The sequence below is a fragment of the Odocoileus virginianus genome, chromosome 13 (genome assembly GCF_023699985.2).
Source record: "Odocoileus virginianus isolate 20LAN1187 ecotype Illinois chromosome 13, Ovbor_1.2, whole genome shotgun sequence".
NCBI classification, from domain to species: Eukaryota; Metazoa; Chordata; class Mammalia; order Artiodactyla; family Cervidae; genus Odocoileus; species Odocoileus virginianus.
Genome location: NC_069686.1, coordinates 41,995,613 through 42,016,214, shown reverse-complemented (window position 1 = coordinate 42,016,214; position 20,602 = coordinate 41,995,613). Strand labels below are relative to the sequence as shown.

Here is a 20,602-nt window from a genome sequence, read left to right as displayed (position 1 = left end):
CATAGTTCGTCTACTTGTGTTTCCTGTGTGACTTTGGTGTTAAGAAATTAATCACACCACTCTATGTTCTTTAAATAATTAGAACAGAGATCAGTGATATGAAAGAAATCTCAATACTCATCCTGGAGTATTTGTATAAGTAATAGATTTGATAAGGTTTGTATTCATTTTCTTTATAATGAACTTTGGAGAATAAATTCCATTTCAAATTACCAATTGGTAAAGAACAAAAAGCCAAAAGCAAGGGCTAGGTAACAGAATAACCCAACGCCTCTGTAGATTCATTGGTCCCATCGACCTCTCTGTCATTCTTAGGAAATGTATTATTATATTTGAGTTCTTTACCAGGAAGCATTGGTTCTCTACTCCATGACATTCTTTTGGACCTATACATGGCTTTTGTGTATTCCATTGTCCTTGTTTTTGTTGTTTAGTCACCAAGTCATGTCTGACTCCTTGCAACACCATGAATTGCAGCATGCCAGCCTTCCCTGTCATTTACTGTCTCCCAGAGTTTGCTCAAACTCATGTCCATTGAATCAGCGATGCCATCCAACCATCTTATCCTCTGTCACCACCTTCTCCTCTTGCCCTCAATCTTTCCCAGCATAAGGGTCTTTTCCAGTGAATCAGCTCTTCGCTGTTGCTGCTAAGTCACATCAGTCATGTCCGATTCTGTGTGACCCCATAGATGGTAGCTCACCAGGCTCCCATCCCTGGGACTCTCCAGGCAAGAATACTGGAGTGGGTTGCCATTTCCTTCTCCAGTGCAGGTAAGTGAAAAGTGAAAGTGAAGTCGCTCAGTCGTACCCGACTCTTCAAGACCCCATGGACTGTAGCCTACCAGGCTCCTCCGTCCGCGATTCTGTGTGACCCCATAGATGGTAGCCCACCAGGCTCCCATCCCTGGGACTCTCCAGGCAAGAATACTGGAGTGGGTTGCCATTTCCTTCTCCAGTGCAGGTAAGTGAAAAGTGAAAGTGAAGTTGCTCAGTTGTACCCGACTCTTCGAGACCCCATGGACTGTAGCCTACCAGACTCCTCTGTCCATGGGATTTCCCAGGCAAGAGTACTGGAGTGGGTTGCCATTGCCTTCTCCATCAGCTCTTTGCATCAGGTGGCTATTTTCTGGCTTTTTTTTTTTCTTCCAACACAGTACTGGAGCTTCAATATCAGTCCTTCCAATGAATATTCAGGGTTGTTAGCCTTTAAGATTGACTGTCTCAATCTCCTTGCAGTCCGAGACTCTCAAGTGTTTTCTCCAGCACCACAGTTCGAAAGCATCAATTCCTTGGCACTCAGCCTTCTTAATGGTTTAACTCTTACATCCATACATGACTACTGGAAAAATCATAGCCTTAACTATATTGACTTACATTGGTAAAGTGATGTCTCTACTTTTTAATATGCTGTCTAAGTATGTCCCTGGCTTTTCTACCAAGGATCAAACGTCTTTAATTTCGTAACTGCAGTCTTTAGTGATTTTGAAGCCCAAGAAGATAAAATCTGTCACTGTTTTCACCTTTTCCCCATTTATTACCTATGAAGAGATGGGACTAGATGCCATGATCTTTGTTCTTTGAATGTTGGGTTTTAAGCCGGTTTTTTCACTCTCCTCTTTCACTTTCATCAAGAGGCTCTTTAGTTCCTCTTCACTTTCTGCCATTAGTGTGGTATCATCCTCATATCTGAGGCGGTTGATATTTCTCCTGGCAATCTTGATTCCAGCTTATGATTCATTCAGCCCAGGATTTCATATGATGTACTCTGCATATAAGTTAAATAAGCAGGGTGACAAAAACAGCCTTGAAACACTCCTTTCCCAATTTTGAACTAGTCTGTTGTTCCGTGTCCAGTTCTAACTGTTGCTTCTTGTCCTGCATACAAGTTTCCCAGGAGACAGGTAAGGTTGTTGGGTATTCCCCTCTCCTTAAGAATTTTCCATACTTTGTTGTGATCCACACAGTCAAAGTCTTTAGCATAGTCAATGAAGCAAAAGTAGATTGCTTTTTCTATAATCCCTTGCTTTTTCTATAATCCAGCAGATGTTGGCAATTTGATCTCTGATTTCTCTGCTTTTTCTAAATCCAGCTTGTACAACTGAAAATTCTCCGTTCATGTACTGCTAAGGCCTAGCTTGAAGGATTTTGAGCATAATATTGCTAGCATGTGAAGTGAGTGCAATTGTATAGTAATTTGAACTTTATTTGGTATTGTCGTTCTTTAAGTTTGCAGTGAAAACTGACCTTTTCCATTCCTGTAGCCACTGCTGAGTTTTTCAAATTTGCTGGCATATTGAGTGCAACACTTTCACAGCATCATCTTTTAGGATTTGAAATAGCTCAGCTGGAATTCCATCACCTCCATTAGCTTTGTTTGTAACTAGATTTCACATTCCAGGATGTCTGTCTACCTCTAAGTGAGTGATCACTCCATCGTGGCTATCCAGCTCATTAACAACTTTTTTTTTTTTAATAGTTCTTCTGTGTATTCTTGCCACCTCTTCTTAATCTCTTCTGCTTCTGTTAGGTCCTTGACATTTCTTTCCTTTATTGTGCCTATCTTTACTTGAAATAGAGATCCCTTGGATCTCTAATTTTCTTAAAGAGATCTCTAGTATTTTCCATTCTATTTTTTTCATCTATTTCTTTGCATTGTTCACTTAAGAAGGCTTTCTTATTTTTCCATTATCCTGCTTAGCTAAAACAATAGAAATTCCAATATCCTCCCATTGCCAGGTAAATATTACACACCTAATCAGTTGTCTCCAGCAGTCTTATAACTTCAGAGTTAAAAGTGCATAGTTACATTTTTCATGGGCACCTGTGAGCTGCCTGTTTCTCTTTTCCCCACAAAAGAGACCTATTTCAGCAGCAGTAGAAAGGAAATGGCAACACCCTCCAGTTTCCTTGCCTGGAGAATCCCATGGACAGAGGAGCCTGGCAGGCTACAGTCCATGGGTCACAGAGTCAGACACGACTGAAGCAACTGGGAAGACGGTAAGCACCTCCCCAACCCCTCCAATCCATGGAAATGGTTACAAATAAACAAATGCCTGAATATATCCATTTCTATCACTAGTAGGCAAAATTCCAAGCCAGGCATGTTGATCCTAGGTTTCTGTTCCATTGATAAAAGGGGATATGCCATTTTTATTCCAGTCCAGAGCTGTCCAATGTGTTCTTGTGAGGCAGGTTTCCATGTTGAGTGAATAAGGATCATTGTTCCTACATAATGAGCCTCCCTCTCCTTTGGCTTTCAGTGAAAGGCTGCCACCACACTGGCTAAGAACTAGTCCTGTTTAACCGCCAAGTGTCTGCTGAACACAGTGTGGTAATGGGAATGATTTTCTTATCCATCATTACATGACTGGCATGTGAATAATTTTGCCCACCAGGTCATCATGTCACATCCTCCATGGTAACTAACTCAATCAAATGTAAAAGCTGTATTACTCCACCAAAATGATCATTTTTGTAAGAAAAATAAGGAAATGTCTTCATGTCTACTCCCTTCCACCTCCATACATTGAAGATGTTGGTTTCAGAGATGAATAGTTAAGAAAAGCCAATAAAGTACACTGATGAATTCATCACCAACTGAGCTATCAGGGAAGCTAATGAATTCATATTGTAATTTAAAATATGTTCTCAAGTGGTGCATATGTTTTATACCTGTTTCTGGCTGGCATAGCCAAAGTAAGGATCTAGATATTAATACTAGATCCAGTTCACTAATATTTATTGCTCTAAATCCAATCTATATTAGCATGTCAGCCTTGAATCAAAGCAGAAGACAGCAGTATTTATGATTATTAGTACAATATTGAATCATCCTGAACCAATTACTGATCCAATTACTGTGTCATTATTATCTTCTGAATAGGGCTTGATTTGTCTGTGATAAATAAGATGCAATTAAACCACCTTTTTACATAATAAAACACTGCAGGTGTTTATTCTTAAGAGTTCACAGATACCAACAACCAATAGATTTAATTAAAAAAAATCCTTGATATAATTGTGAATTTCATTGCTTTTTTCTATCTTTATTGTACATTTAAAGTGTATCTTACTGAAAGATACAATTGTGTAAATCTCTTGTCTGGCTATTGTTTAAAAACTATACTGTTAGACCAAAGAAAAATTAACATGGTTGCTTAATATTCTGATTAAAAATGTCATTTATTCAAGTCATATAAACATTGACTAAATTACTAAAGAAAGTTTTTAGTAACAGGTATGTTACAAAAAGAAACTGATGACAAAAGCATATATATGCAATTTTGAAACAGTTTTAGCTGCATGTTTAAATATACTCTATTTGAATGACCCACTTTTCAACCAGTCTAGATATTAATAATTCTAAGAACCTTCATCTAAAAGACAAAAATCTTAAAAAGGAAAATAATAAAGCTATTATTTTAAATGTTGAAAATATCCCAAGAAATTGTCTTAGTTCTTGATGTGTTTCCTCTCCTCACTCTCTCTAGCCCCAAATTTAAAATCAACATTTATAAGAGGAGAAGAAAAAGATTATCAATATCAGGGTTACAATTTAGGGGGATTTTACAAAGATATCTTGATTATCATAATAATCAATATATTTGATAATTATTATATATTTTAAAGCACTAAAATTCAAGTTAAATCAGAGATTTCTTTTTGTGAAGATGAACATCATTGATCATCAATTTTAAAAGGCATAAACAAAGTAAATGAGGAATTATGACCTTATAAAAAATTGATTACAAATAATGCATTCAGAAACAAAACCACCTTGACAGATTCAATTTATTGCCAGCTGGGTCTATTATACTATTTCTATCCTGCATTTTTCTTGATACATTTTGGGGAAAGAAAATTTGATAAAAATCTTCATCTATCTATCAGGCTAGTAGCTCTTTAACTAATGTCATTTATCAATGAAACAGTGGTTGCCACCAACACCTTTTATGATGATGTTCTTCTAAATGTGGTCATGGAACAGAACATGTGTCAGTGTTTACTGCCTGCATTATTGCAATCAGTCAAGGATTTCAAAGTGGTTGACAACATATAGTTTTTATCGTACACCTTGCTATTGGCCTGTCCAAGTAATTATCAAAAGTTTGTTGTTGCTTTGAGACTATAATTATATAAATTACAGTTTTGTCTTCTTTCATCTGCTTTGCTTCTGTCTTTCCCTTTCTTTCCCTCCCTCTCTTTTCATGAGTAGTCCTAAATAGGAGGGAGGTCCCATTTTTATTGCCAGCATTTCAATAATTGTAGATGTGTTCTTATAGAAATCAATTGATAATTCTGAACAGCTACCATCAATATCCAGTTTTTTTCACATTTTGAAAAGGCAAGAATAAATTCAAATCCATTCCAAGTAGATTAACAAAAATGTACTTAAAAAAATCTACATTGTATATAGGGGAGGGAAGAAGAGTCTGTTTTGCCTTACATAAAGGAGTATTAAAAATTAAAATGAACATTTTCATTGGTGCAGACTAAAATTTACTCCTGTAACTACAGAAATTCAGCGTGAATTGAGAGTTTGTAAAAAATTGAAAATAGGTACTAGACTCCAAACAATATTTAATTTAACCTAAGTGTGAACATAAAAGCAATAACACTGTGAATAAATTAATGAACTACAATTAGTTATATTTACAATAAGTGGGTTGGGTTTGAAACACCTACTCTCTGTACTGATAAAATAAAACCTACATCCACAGAAGCTAAAGTAAGTTAAATGAAGATGCTTTTAACAAGGTTATTACTTAAGCAATGACAGGTTTACAGATTTTAGCACCACTGGGTTTTCACAGGAGCTACAGTAAGTGCTAAAATAACACACACCTTCAGGTTCATTAAATTCACCAGTGTGATGAAATAACTGATATTTTGCTATATTACTATAGTTCCTCAAAGAACCATCTATAAATAAGATACACTAATAACTGATTGTGCTGGAAAAAATCAAATAATCAAATAATTCTTCCAAGGCTTATCTGCAAGAGAGAAAGTGTTTAAGCAATACTGTGAGCATAGCTATATCTAGTAATTTGTATTTCTTTGGAGTCACATATTTATTTATTTACCTAAAATAGGTATGTTCTATAAAAGGTTTTGCCATGGGGTTGTACTCAGAAGGAAACTTGTAAAAAGATGGTGTGTATTAAGAGGAAATAAACTGAATCTAACCCCCAAATATTTACTTTATTGTCTGATGTTTACTAGGATATTTATGGAGACTGTTTTATTTAAAGAACTTATAAAATCCCAACAACTGCCAGAAACGGCAGCATCTCTGATAAATCCTTTACTGTAGTCTGTTGTGAAATGAGCCAAAAGCATAAATAGTAGGTTTCTTATAAATCAATGGAGCCTGGCCTTTGGAGACCCAGAAGACATATGGGCAGTAATAGACTATCTCAGGTTGTCTCATGAGTGATTCCATCTGGATGAAGTCTTGGTGTTATTCACAGCCTACTTCTCCCCTAAAACACCTTCAATCTTATCCACAGCCTCCATCTCAAATGTCAGACCACCTGGGATATGCAGCTGTCAGGCTGAAAGGGGAGCTGCCTGGGACTGGCCCTAGCCTGCTCATCAAGGAGATCCTGCCTCCAGCCAGCAGGCAATGTTAGGTGCCCAGGGTGACTGCCCTAGAGAAAACAGGGGCCCCGCCCAGCTCAGGATCTGAAATTTTAAAGAAAAAAAATAGAGAACTTAGCTGAAACTATCACTGCTGCTACAACAGAGCTGCCTCAGATGTGAGGATGTGATATTCTCTCCTTTAAAATCTTTTCTTCATTTTTGTCAGTATTCATGTAGAGATCCATATATTTTGTTTATAAATCAATCAAAGTGTATAATAATCACAAGTCTATTTTTTCGCACTTCACATCATTCTTGAGTTTTTGCCATATGTTCTCTTACACTGGCATTTATATTTGTCATTATTAACCACATTTACCTTGACCAGTACATGCCTTCCGAGGTGATCTTTTCTTTATTATAACTGTGTTTCTTGACATCCTTTCTCCTTCCTCCTTTCTTCCTTGCCCCCTCAGTCTCTGCTGGTTTGTGGCTCTAACAGCCTGGCAGAGGGCAGCACCCTAATCCAGGTGGAAATTTTAGTTAAGAAATGACTGGTAAGAATCCAATCAATTTAATATTTCATGCTCCCTTCTTCAATCCCCTGAATCCTCCCCTTAAGCAATTAGAAAACACAAAATTCCTATTTCAACTTCAATAATTGCTCTCCTCTTTAGGGGCTGAATTATAGTTTGCTCATTCTGATTCTTTTCCTTTGCAAGGGTATTGAGGGTCTCTTAACCCCACTAAAAATAGACCCTTTTAATCACAAATGATGGTTTCTACAAAAGGACAGATATTATTTCTAGCTTCTTTACTTGTACTTTTAAGTTTCAGCAATGATTCTTGGCACTCCAACATGTTTACCCAATGAATGACTGAATTTGTATCTTCCTTTTTCCCTATGAAAGACAAATTGTCTTCATGGATAATCAAGACCCAATGTGTTGTGAAGTTTTATTTGCCTTAAAATATTCCTTTCCTAAATTTCTTTCTTGTGCACACTCATTACAATCATTTTATTCCTTGTTTAGATCTTTCCCCCAGTATTAGGAGATGCTTATTGTTTTTTGTTTTCTTTGTCTAACCCCTGATCTATTGTACTTGGTTTTAAGATAGGCTCTGACAGTTATTTGTTGGTTGGTTTCCAGTTTTATGAGAAAGGAATTATAACTTTTCCAGGGAGGCAGTGCAGCATAATTGTTAACAGCATGGATTCTGGAGTCAGGTGGAATGAGTATGAAGATCAGCCCTACAGTGAAGAGCCTGCATTATACTGGGCAGGACTGGAGTGGGTGCTTAGGTTCTCCACACTGAGGACATGACATGACCTGCCGTGTTAGGTGGTCGAATTCACTGTAACAAGTGTTATGAAGTTCATGTCATAGTGCAGTGCTACCACTGAATACCTAATAGTTGCTCTACGATGTTGCCTTACTCTGTGAGATAAATATCATCATCCCCATTTCACTCTTAGGAACCTAAGCATGGAAATGTTAAGTTTGTTCGAAGTCACATTGATGGTGAGATGGGGTTTGAATTAACGTTAATCTGGTTCTAATGTCTTTATTTCTTCTGCAAGTTACCCAGGAGGCAACTTGTGTGCTTTCGTGTTATTTCACACTCTATATACATAAATAGCAGGAAGACTACTGGATCCCCCTTTAAAACAGATCTGGAATCCGACCACCTCTCTGTCTCCAATACTAACTCCTAGGTACCAGCCTCCATATCTTTTGCCTGGAATTCTCTATTGACCTCTTAACAGATCGATCTCATTCTAATACTCTTGCCCTGTATCTTTTCTCCTCAACACAGCCACTCCTGTGATCTATAGAAAGTGGAAGACCTATCTTGCTGTTGTTCTGCTGAAAATCCCACACTGAAACCCCACTGAATGGAGCCCAAGAGCCCCAAATCCTTATAATGGCAAACCATGTCACATAAAGGGTTGGCAGTTATGACCTACATACCAAATCTGCCCACTACATATTTTAATAACCCATGAGCTAGGGATGGTATTACATTGTTCAATGGTTAAAAAAATTGTAACTGTAGAATATATGAAATTTAACTTTCAATGTCCAGGTGCATACACGCTCAGTCTCCAACACTTTGCAACCCTATGGACTGTAACCCACCAGACTCCTCTGTCCATGAGATTTTCCTGGCAAGAATACTGGAGTGGCCTGCCATGCCTTCCTCCAGGGGATCCTCCTGACCCAGGGATCAAACCCATGTTTCCCATGTCTCTTGCATTGCAGGCAAAATTTTTGCCATCTGAGCCACCAGGGAAGCTCTTCAATGTCCATAAATAACATTAATTGGAACATAGACACTTACATTTACTTATATCTTGCCTATGGTTGCTTTGGTATTACATAGGTAGAAATGAGTTGTTGGCAATAAAGACGATGTGTTGCAAAGCCCCAAATTTTTACTATTGGGCTTTTTAAAGAAATGTCTGCTGACCTAAAAAAATCTGGCCCCAGTTGCTTCCATGACTTCACACACTACTCTTCTCTACTCACTGCACTTTAGTGGCACCGACATTCCTGTTCTCACCTTGGGGCCTTTGCACTAGCTGTTTCTTCTTCCTGGAATACCCATCCCGTAGATCTCTACTTGGATAATTTAGTTTGTCTTTTTCAGTTGTCACTTGCTGCATGGGGTGGACTGCACTGAGCATCCGATTTGTTACCACAATGGATACGCTACATTTTAGAGTCTAATTCTCCTCCCCCCACCTAACTTGCTCCATGTTTTCTTCTGTCATAGTACTTATCACTTTCTAACAGGCCATATCCTTTCCTTACGTATTATAATTGTTTTATTCTGTCTCTCCTTGCTACACTAGAAGCCCCAAGAAGACAAATGTCTGTTTTGTTCACTAATATACCCTAAGAGAATATTGCTGCAAAAACAATTGCACTCTGCAAGCATATCTGTTGACTGTTGCAGGTGATGCTATAGTGCCTCTTACTAAGAAAAGGGTTTTAATATTTGACCTCTGGTACCTCACTAGAGCTGCTATTTAGATTCAATATCTTCCCTTAGGTTCATAAGTCGCTCAGTCATGTCCGACTCTTTGCAACCCCATGGACTGTAGCCCACTAGGCTCCTCCGTCCATGGGATTCTCCAGGCAAGAATACTGGAGTGGGTTGCCATTTCCTTCTCCAGGGGATCTTCCTGATCCAGGGATCGAACCCAGGTCTCCCGCATTGCAGGCAGATGCTTTAACATCTGAGCCACTGGGGAAGCTCCAAAGGAAAATACACTTAACTATATAGTTAACTAATTTGATCATAATAGCATTTGATACTATTCTCACTTTTTCAAAAGGAGTCCATCCTTCTATTGCCTTACTTCAAAAACAATGGAATACCTTTTAATTCTTAAATATATGGAATATCTCATAATTAATGCTTTTATAGTCTTGAGTTGTGTATACAGTTATTTTAATGTCTTTTATGCAGGGAAAAGATTGTCTAGAATATTTAAATAGTATAATTCTTTTTAAGAAATAACATTAAGAATAAATTATTCATATATATTTTTGAATAGTGTTATAGATACTCATATTAACAAAAATTTTTTAAATGATAAATAATGGTAAATAATGTATGATTTATTTTATTTTATATTTTTGGCTTACCATGTGGCTTGTGTAGTTTCCCTACTAGGGACAGTATCCATGCTCTTGCCAGTGAAGGTTCAGAGTCCTAACCATGGACCATCACTGAACTGTCAGGGAATTTCCAATATATGGTTGATTTTAAATGAAATTTTATAAGGTACCTTGAAGAAAAGTATCTTTACAAGATACTTTGTTCCAAAATAATGATTCCTTCATTGTCTATATAAAGTCTTACAATTTTAAATTTAATTTGGCCTTTGTTGTTGTTCAGTTATGTCCGACGCTTTGTGATGCCATGGACAGCATCACACCAGGCTTCCCTGTCCTACACCATCTCCTGGAGTTTGCTGGCTTTATTCATTCCAAAAATATCAATTAAATGTAACATGAAGTAAGTTTTTAGGTGAAAAGCTTAGCCTTTCTCCTATAAATTTAATTCCTTGGACCAATTTTCATTGGCTGTTGCCAAATATGTCCAAAATGAGCAGAACATTCACATTCACCTATAGCAAAATTTACTGAAAATGCATAGAGAAACATATTTTAGGTAAGAATTTGAATAATTTATTTCAACAAAGAGTCTGAGGATATAAAATACAAAATATATTAATTAAATGACTTGCTAAAATGTTAAAAGCAGAAAATTATAGCTATGGCATTCTACAAAATGAAAAATCACTTTACCCACTTGTTTACCCATACATATTAGAATTCAGTCTGATATTCAAAATGACACCTCTAAGAAATTTTAAAATCCTACAAGCCCATTTGAATCATCTCATTACACTTTACTATCTTAGTAAATTTTATATCATTCTTTTCATTTCAAAGTTAGCCATCTACTCTAGAATAAATACAAATGTTTTAGACAGAATCTCCACTAATGTGAGTAAAATAGAGGCTATACACTGATCTGATCAAACACACATCACTTGTTTTGGGACTGGTAATAATCCATTATTACTGGCATTCAAATTATCCACTGCGAATAATCACACTACCTGCAAACAATTAACTGGCATCCTCCTTCCAGCTTCCCCTGTGAAGCTCCCCATAGCTCTTAAAATGAGGGCAGAGAGCCACACTTCAAAGCTCAGAACTGACTACTTCTGAAGTGGCAACTATTTTACAAAGAGATTATCATGTGTCAGTGACTCTCTGATACTAAGTTTTGTATGGTATGAAACAGTCAATGAATGCAAATTAGTAATAGCAATGTGTCGATGACTATAATTCCATCCAGGGATAATAGAAATTGAAGAAAGTGGGGAAAACCACTAAACCATTCATGTATGACCTAAATCAAATCCCTTATGATTATATAGTGGAAGTGAGAAATAGATTTAAGGGACTAGATCTGATAGAGTGTCTGAGGAACTATGGATGGAAGTTGGTGACATTGTACAGGAGACAGGGATCTAGACCATCGCCATGGAAAAGAAATGCAAAAAAGCAAAATGGCTGTCTGAGGAGGCCTTACAAAGAGCTGGGAAATGAAAAGTGAAAAGCAAGGGAGAAAAGGAAAGATATTCCTATTTGAAGAGCTCCAAAGAATAGCAAGGAGAGATAAGAAAGCCTTCCTCAGTGAGCAATACAAAAAATAGAGGGAAACAATAGAATGGGAAAGACTAGAGATCTCTTCAAGAAAATTAGAGATACCAAGGGAATGTTTCATGCAAAGATGGGCTCAATAAAGGACAGAAATGGTATGGACCTAACAGAAGCAGAAGATATTAAGAAGAGGTGGCAAGAATACACAGAAGAACTGTACAAAAAAGATCTTCACAACCCAGATAATCACGATGGTGTGATCACTCACCTAGAGCCAGACATCCTGAAATGTGAAGTCAGCTGGGCCTTAGGAAGCATCACTACGAACAAAACTAGTGGAGGTGATGGGATTCCAGCTGAGCTATTTCAAATCCTAAAAGATGATGCTGTGAAAGTGCTGCACTCAATATGCCAGCAAATTTGGAAAACTCAGCAGTGGCCACAGGACTGGAAAATGTCAGTTTTCATTCCAGTCCCAAAGAAAGGCAATGCCAAAGAATGTTCAAACTACTGCACAATTGCACTCATCTCACACACTAGTAAAGTGATGCTCAAAATTCTCCAAGCCAGGCTTCAGCAATACATGAACAGTGAACTTCCAAATGTTCAAGCTGGTTTTAGAAAAGACAGAGGAACCAGAGACCAAATTGCCAATATCTGCTGGATCATCGAAAAAGCAAGAGAGTTCCAGAAAAACATCTATTTCTGCTTTATTGACTATGCCAAAACCTTTGACTGTGTGGATCACAATAAACTCTGGAAAATTCTGAAAGAGATGGGAATACCAGACCACCTGACCTGGCTCTTGAGAAACCTGTATGCAGGTCAGGAAGCAACAGTTAGAACTGGACATGGAACAACAGACTGGTTCCAAATAGGAAAAGGAGTACGTCAAGGCTGTATATTGTCACCCTGCTTATATAACTTATATGCAGAGTACATCATGAGAAACGCTGGGCTGGAGGAAGCACAAGCTGGAATCAAGATTGCCAGGAGAAATATCAATAAGCTCAGATATGCAGATGACACCACCCTTATGGCAGAAAGTGAAGAAGAACTAAAGATCCTCTTGGTGAAAGAGGAGAATGAAAAAGTTGGCTTAAAGCTCAACATTCAGAAAACTAAGATCATGGCATCCGGTCCCATCACTTCATGGCAAATAGATGGGGAGACAGTGGAAACAGTGGCTGACTTTATTTTTTAGGGCTCCAAAATCACTGCAGATGGTGACTGCAGCCATGAAATTAAAAGACGCTTCCTCCTTGGAAGGAAAGTTATGACCAACCTAGATAGCATATTGAAAAGCAGAGACATTACTTTGCCAACAAAGGTCCATCTAGTCAAGGCTATGGTTTTTCCAGTAGTCATGTATGGATGTGTGGAGAAGGCAATGGCACCCCACTCCAGTACTTTTGCCTGGAAAATACCAGTGATGGAGGAGCCTGGTAGGCTGCAGTCCGTGGGGTCGCTAAGAGTCAGACACGACTGAGCGACTTCACTTTCACTTTCCACTTTCATGCATTGGAGAAGGAAATGGCAACCCACCCCACTGTTCTTGCCTGGAGAATCCCAGGGTCAGGGGAGCCTGGCGGGCTCCCATCTATGGGGTTGCATAGAGTCAGACACGACTGATGTGACTTAGCAGCAGCAGCAGCAGAGTGTGTATGGATGTGAGAGTTGGACTATAAAGAAAGCTGAGCACCAAAAAATTGATGCTTTTGAACTGTGGTGTTGGAGAAGACTGTTGAGAATCCCTTGGACTGCAAGGAGATCCAACCAGTCCATCCTAAAGGAGATCAGTCCTGGGTGTTCATTGGAAGGAACGATGTTGAAGCTGACACTCCAATACTTTGGCCACCTGATGTGAAGAGCTGGCTCATTTGAAAAGACCCTGCTGCTGGGAAAGATTGAAGGCAGAAGGAGAAGGGGACGACAGAAGATGAGATGGTTGGATGGCATCACTGACTCAATGGACATGAATTTGGGTGAACTCCAGGAGTTGGGGATGGACAGGGTGGCCTGGAGTGCTGCAGTTCATGGGGTCGCAAGAGTCGGACACAACTGAGCCACTGAACTGAACTGATAATAGAAATAGGGGATGGGGAAGAGAATGACCCACTTAGTGAACTGAACAGGAATTAGAGTCTTGAAGGAATGGGCCTAGGTAGCTAAATACTATAGTTAGTATGCATTTAACTTTATACATTAGTTATAATTTCAGTTGACTTGACGTGCTGTCCTTGATCATTAATTTTTAGAAGATGCTGAAAATATGTGACCTGGAGTGTTTTTTTTTCCAGTTTATAGACAAGTTTTTGCAGGTCCCCTAGCTTTGTTTTTTGAGGAAAACAAAGTTCCCTCAAAAGTTGAAATGACTCATTTGGGCCTTAAAGATTCTAAAAGTAGGTTTTAAGAAAACGAATGTTGAGAAATAATGCTTATGAAAATAAATAAACATTGCAGAAAAATATTGATCTTGGTTAGGTTCTAGATATTTTTATATGAATAATGTAGAAAAGGCCATGAGCATGTATCTATAAGAGATACTGAAAACCTGTAGTACTGTACACATACAATTATTCAGTTCCAGCATTACAACTTTGTAGATATTCATTGTATGCCAAGAAAGATAAAACACTGAAAGTTGGTATTGCTTTGGGGAAAGTTTAGTCATGGGAAAGACAGAAGTGAGAAATGTGGAGGTGAAATAATTAATGAAGCCAGAGGTCCTGTGGAAATTTATCCTCAGAGCCATAAACAGAGAGGAGTGTCAACTTTGGAAAATTCATGGACCCTACACGGAATTACAAGTGGAAGATGTGGGAAACCAACCCAGTGTTGCAGCTGTCATAAGGACAGAAGATTCTCTATGGCTTCTGGGGCTTCAGGGAAGGTAACCAGGTTACATATTACCAATCCAATGTGTGTGTGTGATGTGTGTACTATGCTTGAAGTTGCTCAGTTGTGTCTGACTCTTTGCAACCCCATGGACTGTAGACTACCAGGCTCCTCCATCCATGGGATTTTCCAGGCAAACGTACTGGAGTGGGTTGCCATTTCCTTCTCCAGAGGATCTTCCCGACCCAGGGATTGAACCCAGGTCTCCCACATTGCAGGCAGACGCTTTACTGCCTGAGCCACCAGGGAAGTATAGTCATATCCAATTCTTGGCAACCCCATGGACTGTAGCCCCACCAGGATCCCCTGTCCACAGAATTTTCCAGTCAAGAATACTGGAGTGGGTTGTTATTTCCTACTTCAGAGGACCGTCCCAACCCAAGGATCCATGCTTCTTGTGTCCCCTGCATTAGCAGGCAGATTCTTTACCACTAGCACCACCTGGCAATCTCATCAGTCACATGGTTACCATCAATTTTTACTTCCTCCAATATGTACTCATGTATGAAATACTTTTTAATACCATTTTAAAACAACTTTCATATTTAATAAATTTTGTTTTAAAATGTTTTAGGCCTTTTATTATCAATTTTAAAAGAAATTTTACTTGGTGTATGCTTAGTCACTCAGTTGGGTCCGACTCTTTGTGACCCCATGGACTGTAGCCTGCCAGGATCCTCTGTCCTTGGGGATTCTCTAGGCAAGAATACTGGAGTGGGTTTCCATGCCCTCCTTCAGAGGTGTCAATTTTAAAGGAAATTTTACTTGGTAGCAGAGTTCTAATAAAATTAAGATTGTGAGGTTAACAAAGATCTTTGGGAATGGACCTCTTGGTGTTTGGATCCCAGGAAATACTATTTTTTATGTAATATGTTGAGATGTTTTGGCTTTGGAATATAAAATTAAGCTAGAGATTTAAATAGTTTTCTTCAAATAGTTCTGCACCTATTTGTTGCATCCTCCTCAATGTTCTGTGTATATTATTTTCTAGAAAAAAGAAATTTGTCTAGTTTTCTGAGCTAAGACTTGCTTGGACACTGGTTGCCTTCTAAGCAAGTGAGGTTTATATCAGTTTTCCATAACTTCTTACTAAACATTTGAATATTTCTTTCTCCTGTCCTTTTCTACCACAGTGGAGGAAGGGTGTCCTTGAGACTCCCGAAAGCAGACCAGTAGGAAAGGAATTATATCAAACAGGCAGTTATTGCACAGGATAATTTGTCAAGTTCTGCTGGAAACAGTGATTAGTAGAGAATGGAAATTGCTTTCTAATCCTTGAAGTCTAGGAATTTTGTGGGAGCTTCTCTGACGACAGCCCTTACTATCTTTGAATAGATTCCAGGGCATTACTTTCTTTAGAAATGAAACAATTCATTAGTAGTGCATTAGATGTTCTTTTTGTTTGTTCATATGTTTCCAGTCAATACAATATAGTTATCGATTCAAAATATTTCATCCCTTGAGCATGTGATATGTCTGTGTGTGTTTGTGTGTGTAATGTAATATTATCCAGCCATTAAAAAAAAGAATGAAATAATGCCATTTGCAGAAACATGGATGGACTTTGAGATTATCATGGCTAAGGTAAATAAGTTAGAGAAACACAAACAGCATATGATATCATGTGGAACCTAAAACAAAAAAAACACGATACAAATTAACTTATTTACAAAACACAAATAGACTCACAGACATAGAAAACAAAGTTATGGTTACTAAAGAGGAATAGGATGGGAAAATAAATTAGGAATTTGGGATTAATACATACACACTACTATATATCAAACTGATAACCAATAAGGACCTATTGTATAGCACAGTGTGATATTGTATATACATATACATATAATTATGTGTATATATATATATATATATATATATATATATATATAATTCAGTAATGCTTAGGTGAAAAGACAAGACCTGTGAGTTAGCTTTGTGATCTGGCTTCAAAAATCCATTACCTTAGTTTAAATAGTATTAACACTTTAAGTGGGCTTCCCAGGTGGCTCAGCAGTAAAGAATCTGCCTGCAATGCAGAAGAGGTGAGTTCAATCCTTGGGTCAGGAAGATCCCCTGGAGAAGGAAATGGTAACCTGCTCCGGTATTCTTGGGAAATCCCAACTCTGGGAAATCCCATGGACAGAGGATACTGGTGAGCTACAGAGTCAAATACAACTTAGAGACTAAATAACAACAACACTGTAAGTGGTAAAATAGCTACAATATGATTATTTCTTCATTCATTTTAGGATATTTTCATTTGAAAGAACTCTGTTCATGTTAGTTGCTCAGTCGTGTCTGACTCTTTGCAACCCCATGGACGATAGCTTGCCAGGCTCCTCTGTCCATCAAATTCTCCAGGCAAGAACACTGCAACAGGTAGTCATTCCCTTCTCCAGGAAAGGAGAACTATATGGGTAACTAATGTCATGGCCATATCTGCACAGAGACAAACATCTTGGAAAGCGGGAGAGAAAGGAGAGAGACCCAGATCTCTGGGTCTTTGGTCCACATGAATGATTCCACATACCCAGATTCTTAGAAATATCTACATACTTGAATGGGGTTAACACAATATTTGGATGACTGAAACCATTGTTCTCTTTACATAGAAATATTTGAACATTTTTGCATAGGTTACCCCCAAAATAGATTATATAGTGTAACATGTCAAAGATTTATACATTTTTATGTGTTTGTGAGAAATATATGGGTGCCCAAACCTCCAACTATGTCGGCAGAATGGACTTGCAATTCTACTCTGTTAGCCTAACTCACTGTAAACCGATGGCTAAAACAGACACAAAGATTTACAAAGAATGACAGCATTGATGGGACACCATAGAAATTCACGCTGCACCTGTTCTCAAAAATAAAGTTTTCTGTCTTTGAAGCTTTCAATATAGCACCTTTCACTGATGCTAAATTTGTTGATTATTAAAAAAAAGAAAGAAAGAAAGAATGATACAGACAGGGAAATAAGGTGCCTGTGACACCCCCTGTTGAAGGCTGCATTACTTATTCCGCTTGGATGAATTTGTATTGGATAAATCTAGTATGAAGTGAAAACCCTATTTCCAGCTGAGACTTAAAGATGTTTTAGTAAAACATGCTTAAGCAAATGCATTTTGATGCCTCACAAGGAAGATACACACAGAGTTCTTTTTGCAGAAGTTCAATAAATTGTGTAACAGCAGCTGAAGAAAGATGTTCTCTTTCTGATTTGCACTCATAGTTTGCATTGACTTCATCTAAAATTCATGGTATGCAAGGAAGAAATGGTTAAATATGACTTTTGGATTATACCTAACAAGGGAAAGTAACTTTTTCTTTCCTATTCAGTTGTTAGCCACGCTGCTGAAATTCCACAAGCTCACCAGAAGCTACTTTTCACGGAGGGTCCCTTCATCATAAAAGCCGAGGACAGTAGAATTGCACCTTCAACTGGCATCTCTCCACCTTACAGGGTTCTAAAAGCTTTCAAATCCACCTCAGGCCCAGGCAGTAGCAAAGTGGGAGAGGAATTGAAGAAGCAAAAATAAATATTAAAGTACATAAGAATTAAATATTACCTATTTAAATAGCAATTATGCAGTTGAAAACAAGATCATCACACCTGTACAAGAAAAGGCATGCAAGCCCAAAACATCTGCTTGGATCCACCTGCCAGGCACCTGTTTTGCTGTTTCAATGCCATTTGATTGCTGGAGATGTAGAGGCTCTTGTGAGGTAATGAGTGATTTTACATTATGCATGATTGAAAACAGGTGTTCTAATGCTGTTCAATTCTATGCATGAATAATTCAGTTTGTTTAGAGCAAGATCTTTAAAAGAAGTACTGCATGGGCTTTATTATTTCTATAAACATGAAGGTTTTTTTTTTTTAATTTACAACGATTGTTCCTTTTTAGTCAGCTTGTTTATGGCAATTTTTGTGTAATTTTATGGATGAGGAGTAATATCTTGAAAGGTAAAATTGATCACACTTAAAACATGTAAGAAGTAAAATTGAAAGGTCTGTTAGCAAGAGGAAAGATGGTATTAACGTTCAATGTTCTAAGTGAAAATGCCTGATTATTTCCTTCCTGCTTTGCCTGCTTTCTGATGGTAACAAAACATTTGTCTGAGGGCTATAATTAGGGAGGGGTGAACTATTTGGGAAAATAGAGAAATTGTTTTGTATCTCAGCCCAAACATCATGCAGAGCCCAGACTTCCTTAAAGACAGAACTGATGTTAGTCAGCAGCCCTCTGTTCTTAGATATCACGAGTTCACACCCTCCTGTAAGCCATGTAGGATACCACTGAGAAAGACAATCTCTTTCACTCCAATCCCCACATCGTTTTGTATACCCTGGTTTTCTAGAGTCAGAAATATTAGTATCAGATTATGGTGTTTCAAATAGCAAGTAAAATCCCCACACTCCCAATGTTAAGATTTAGAACCTCACCACGATGCACGAGACTTTATCTCTTAGAGACTTTGTCTCTTGGACACCAGAGACCAAAGACACTGTGGTGTCTTGAAGCACATGTTATTAAATATTTTACACTTCTAAGGTATGAGAGAAAGCATATTTGCTTCAATTAATACTATTTAAGTAATAGAAATACAAGACCAAAGAATTACAGTCATTATCACATTGCTATTACTAATTTACATCTGTTGAATGTTTCATACCACACAAACCATAGTGTAAGAGTTATTGACACATAATAATCCCTTCCCAAAATATACCACCTCAGCAAGTAGTCAGCTTCGAGCTTTGAGGTTTGGCTCTCTTTCCTCATTTTAAGAGCTGTGGGGAGCTTCACAGGGGAATCTATTATTGAAAAGCTTTTCAGTTAGAAGTAAATTGTAAGACTGGTCCTTCAAGTGGGGAGCAACACTAGGAAAGTCACAAAGAAAAATAGAAGATTTGGTATGAAGGAGAACACTTTCACTGCTATTGACACAGGGAATTGACCTTATTCCCTCCCTTGGGGATAAGGTTGGCGAGCAGGCCTTTACAAGTATTCACCAAATATAAGCATTGGCCTCATAAACTCAGAGAATCAATGCCAGGAAGGGCTTCAGGAATCTAAACTAAAGGATATAAGTAACCAGAAGATAAATATGTTGGTCTGGCAATTGTGACCTAGCATTAAATGACCTCTGTCTCTAAAAGTTAAGATAGCACAATTTTCTTTTTAAATCTACTAGTTATTTATATAAAGCCTCTTTTTTTTGCTACACAGTTCAATGTGGAAGGACACCTAAAATATTAAGTTGAATCATATGAAATTGCAGTTATCATTAGTCAGAGTTGGTTGAAAATTAGCCTTTTCATGTGATCCGATCTCTCTCTGCTAAGGATCCCTCAGTTGAACGCATCACTCATTCTTGAACACAATCAACCATACCTTCCACTGCATGCAATCCATAGCTATAACAAAAGCCATGCTTTCTGACAGGAAGAAACACAGAGACAGTCAAAGTGTAGTAAACCACTTTATGAGCACACCTTGCAACCATGATAGAAATTGGGAAATGTTCCACCTCATATTAAGAGGTGATCTTGTTTCCCATGACTCAGCTGTTCTTAACAAATAATTTGACAAATAGATTGAGTTAGAGCTATGCAGTTCTGTCCCTGTATCTCAGAATGAGAGTTGGTAGGATTCTTTCTCTAACATAGTGAGATTCTACTTAGGGTCACACAGGTCAAAAGACTCCACTGAGCTTTCAACCCATTCTCAACATCAATTCACATGCACTTGAGGGAGCCAACTTCGCTGTCTATCCTAAAGGAGGCTTCAAATGTCCCCAGCCCCAGTACCCGCTGCAAATGCCTACTTGATTAAATATGGCTCCCAATATATCGACACTCCTACAACCGACAGGCATGGCCTATCTTTCCTCTGACTTTGGATGGCTTCGATCTTT

General features: G+C 38.0%; 1 long non-coding RNA gene across 2 annotated transcripts in view; it reads left to right on the top strand.

Moving 5' to 3' along the window:
* LOC139038066 (uncharacterized) overlaps positions 1-20,602 on the top strand; it is a 338,509-nt gene that overhangs the window by 270,664 nt on the left and 47,243 nt on the right. The window lies entirely within an intron of this gene.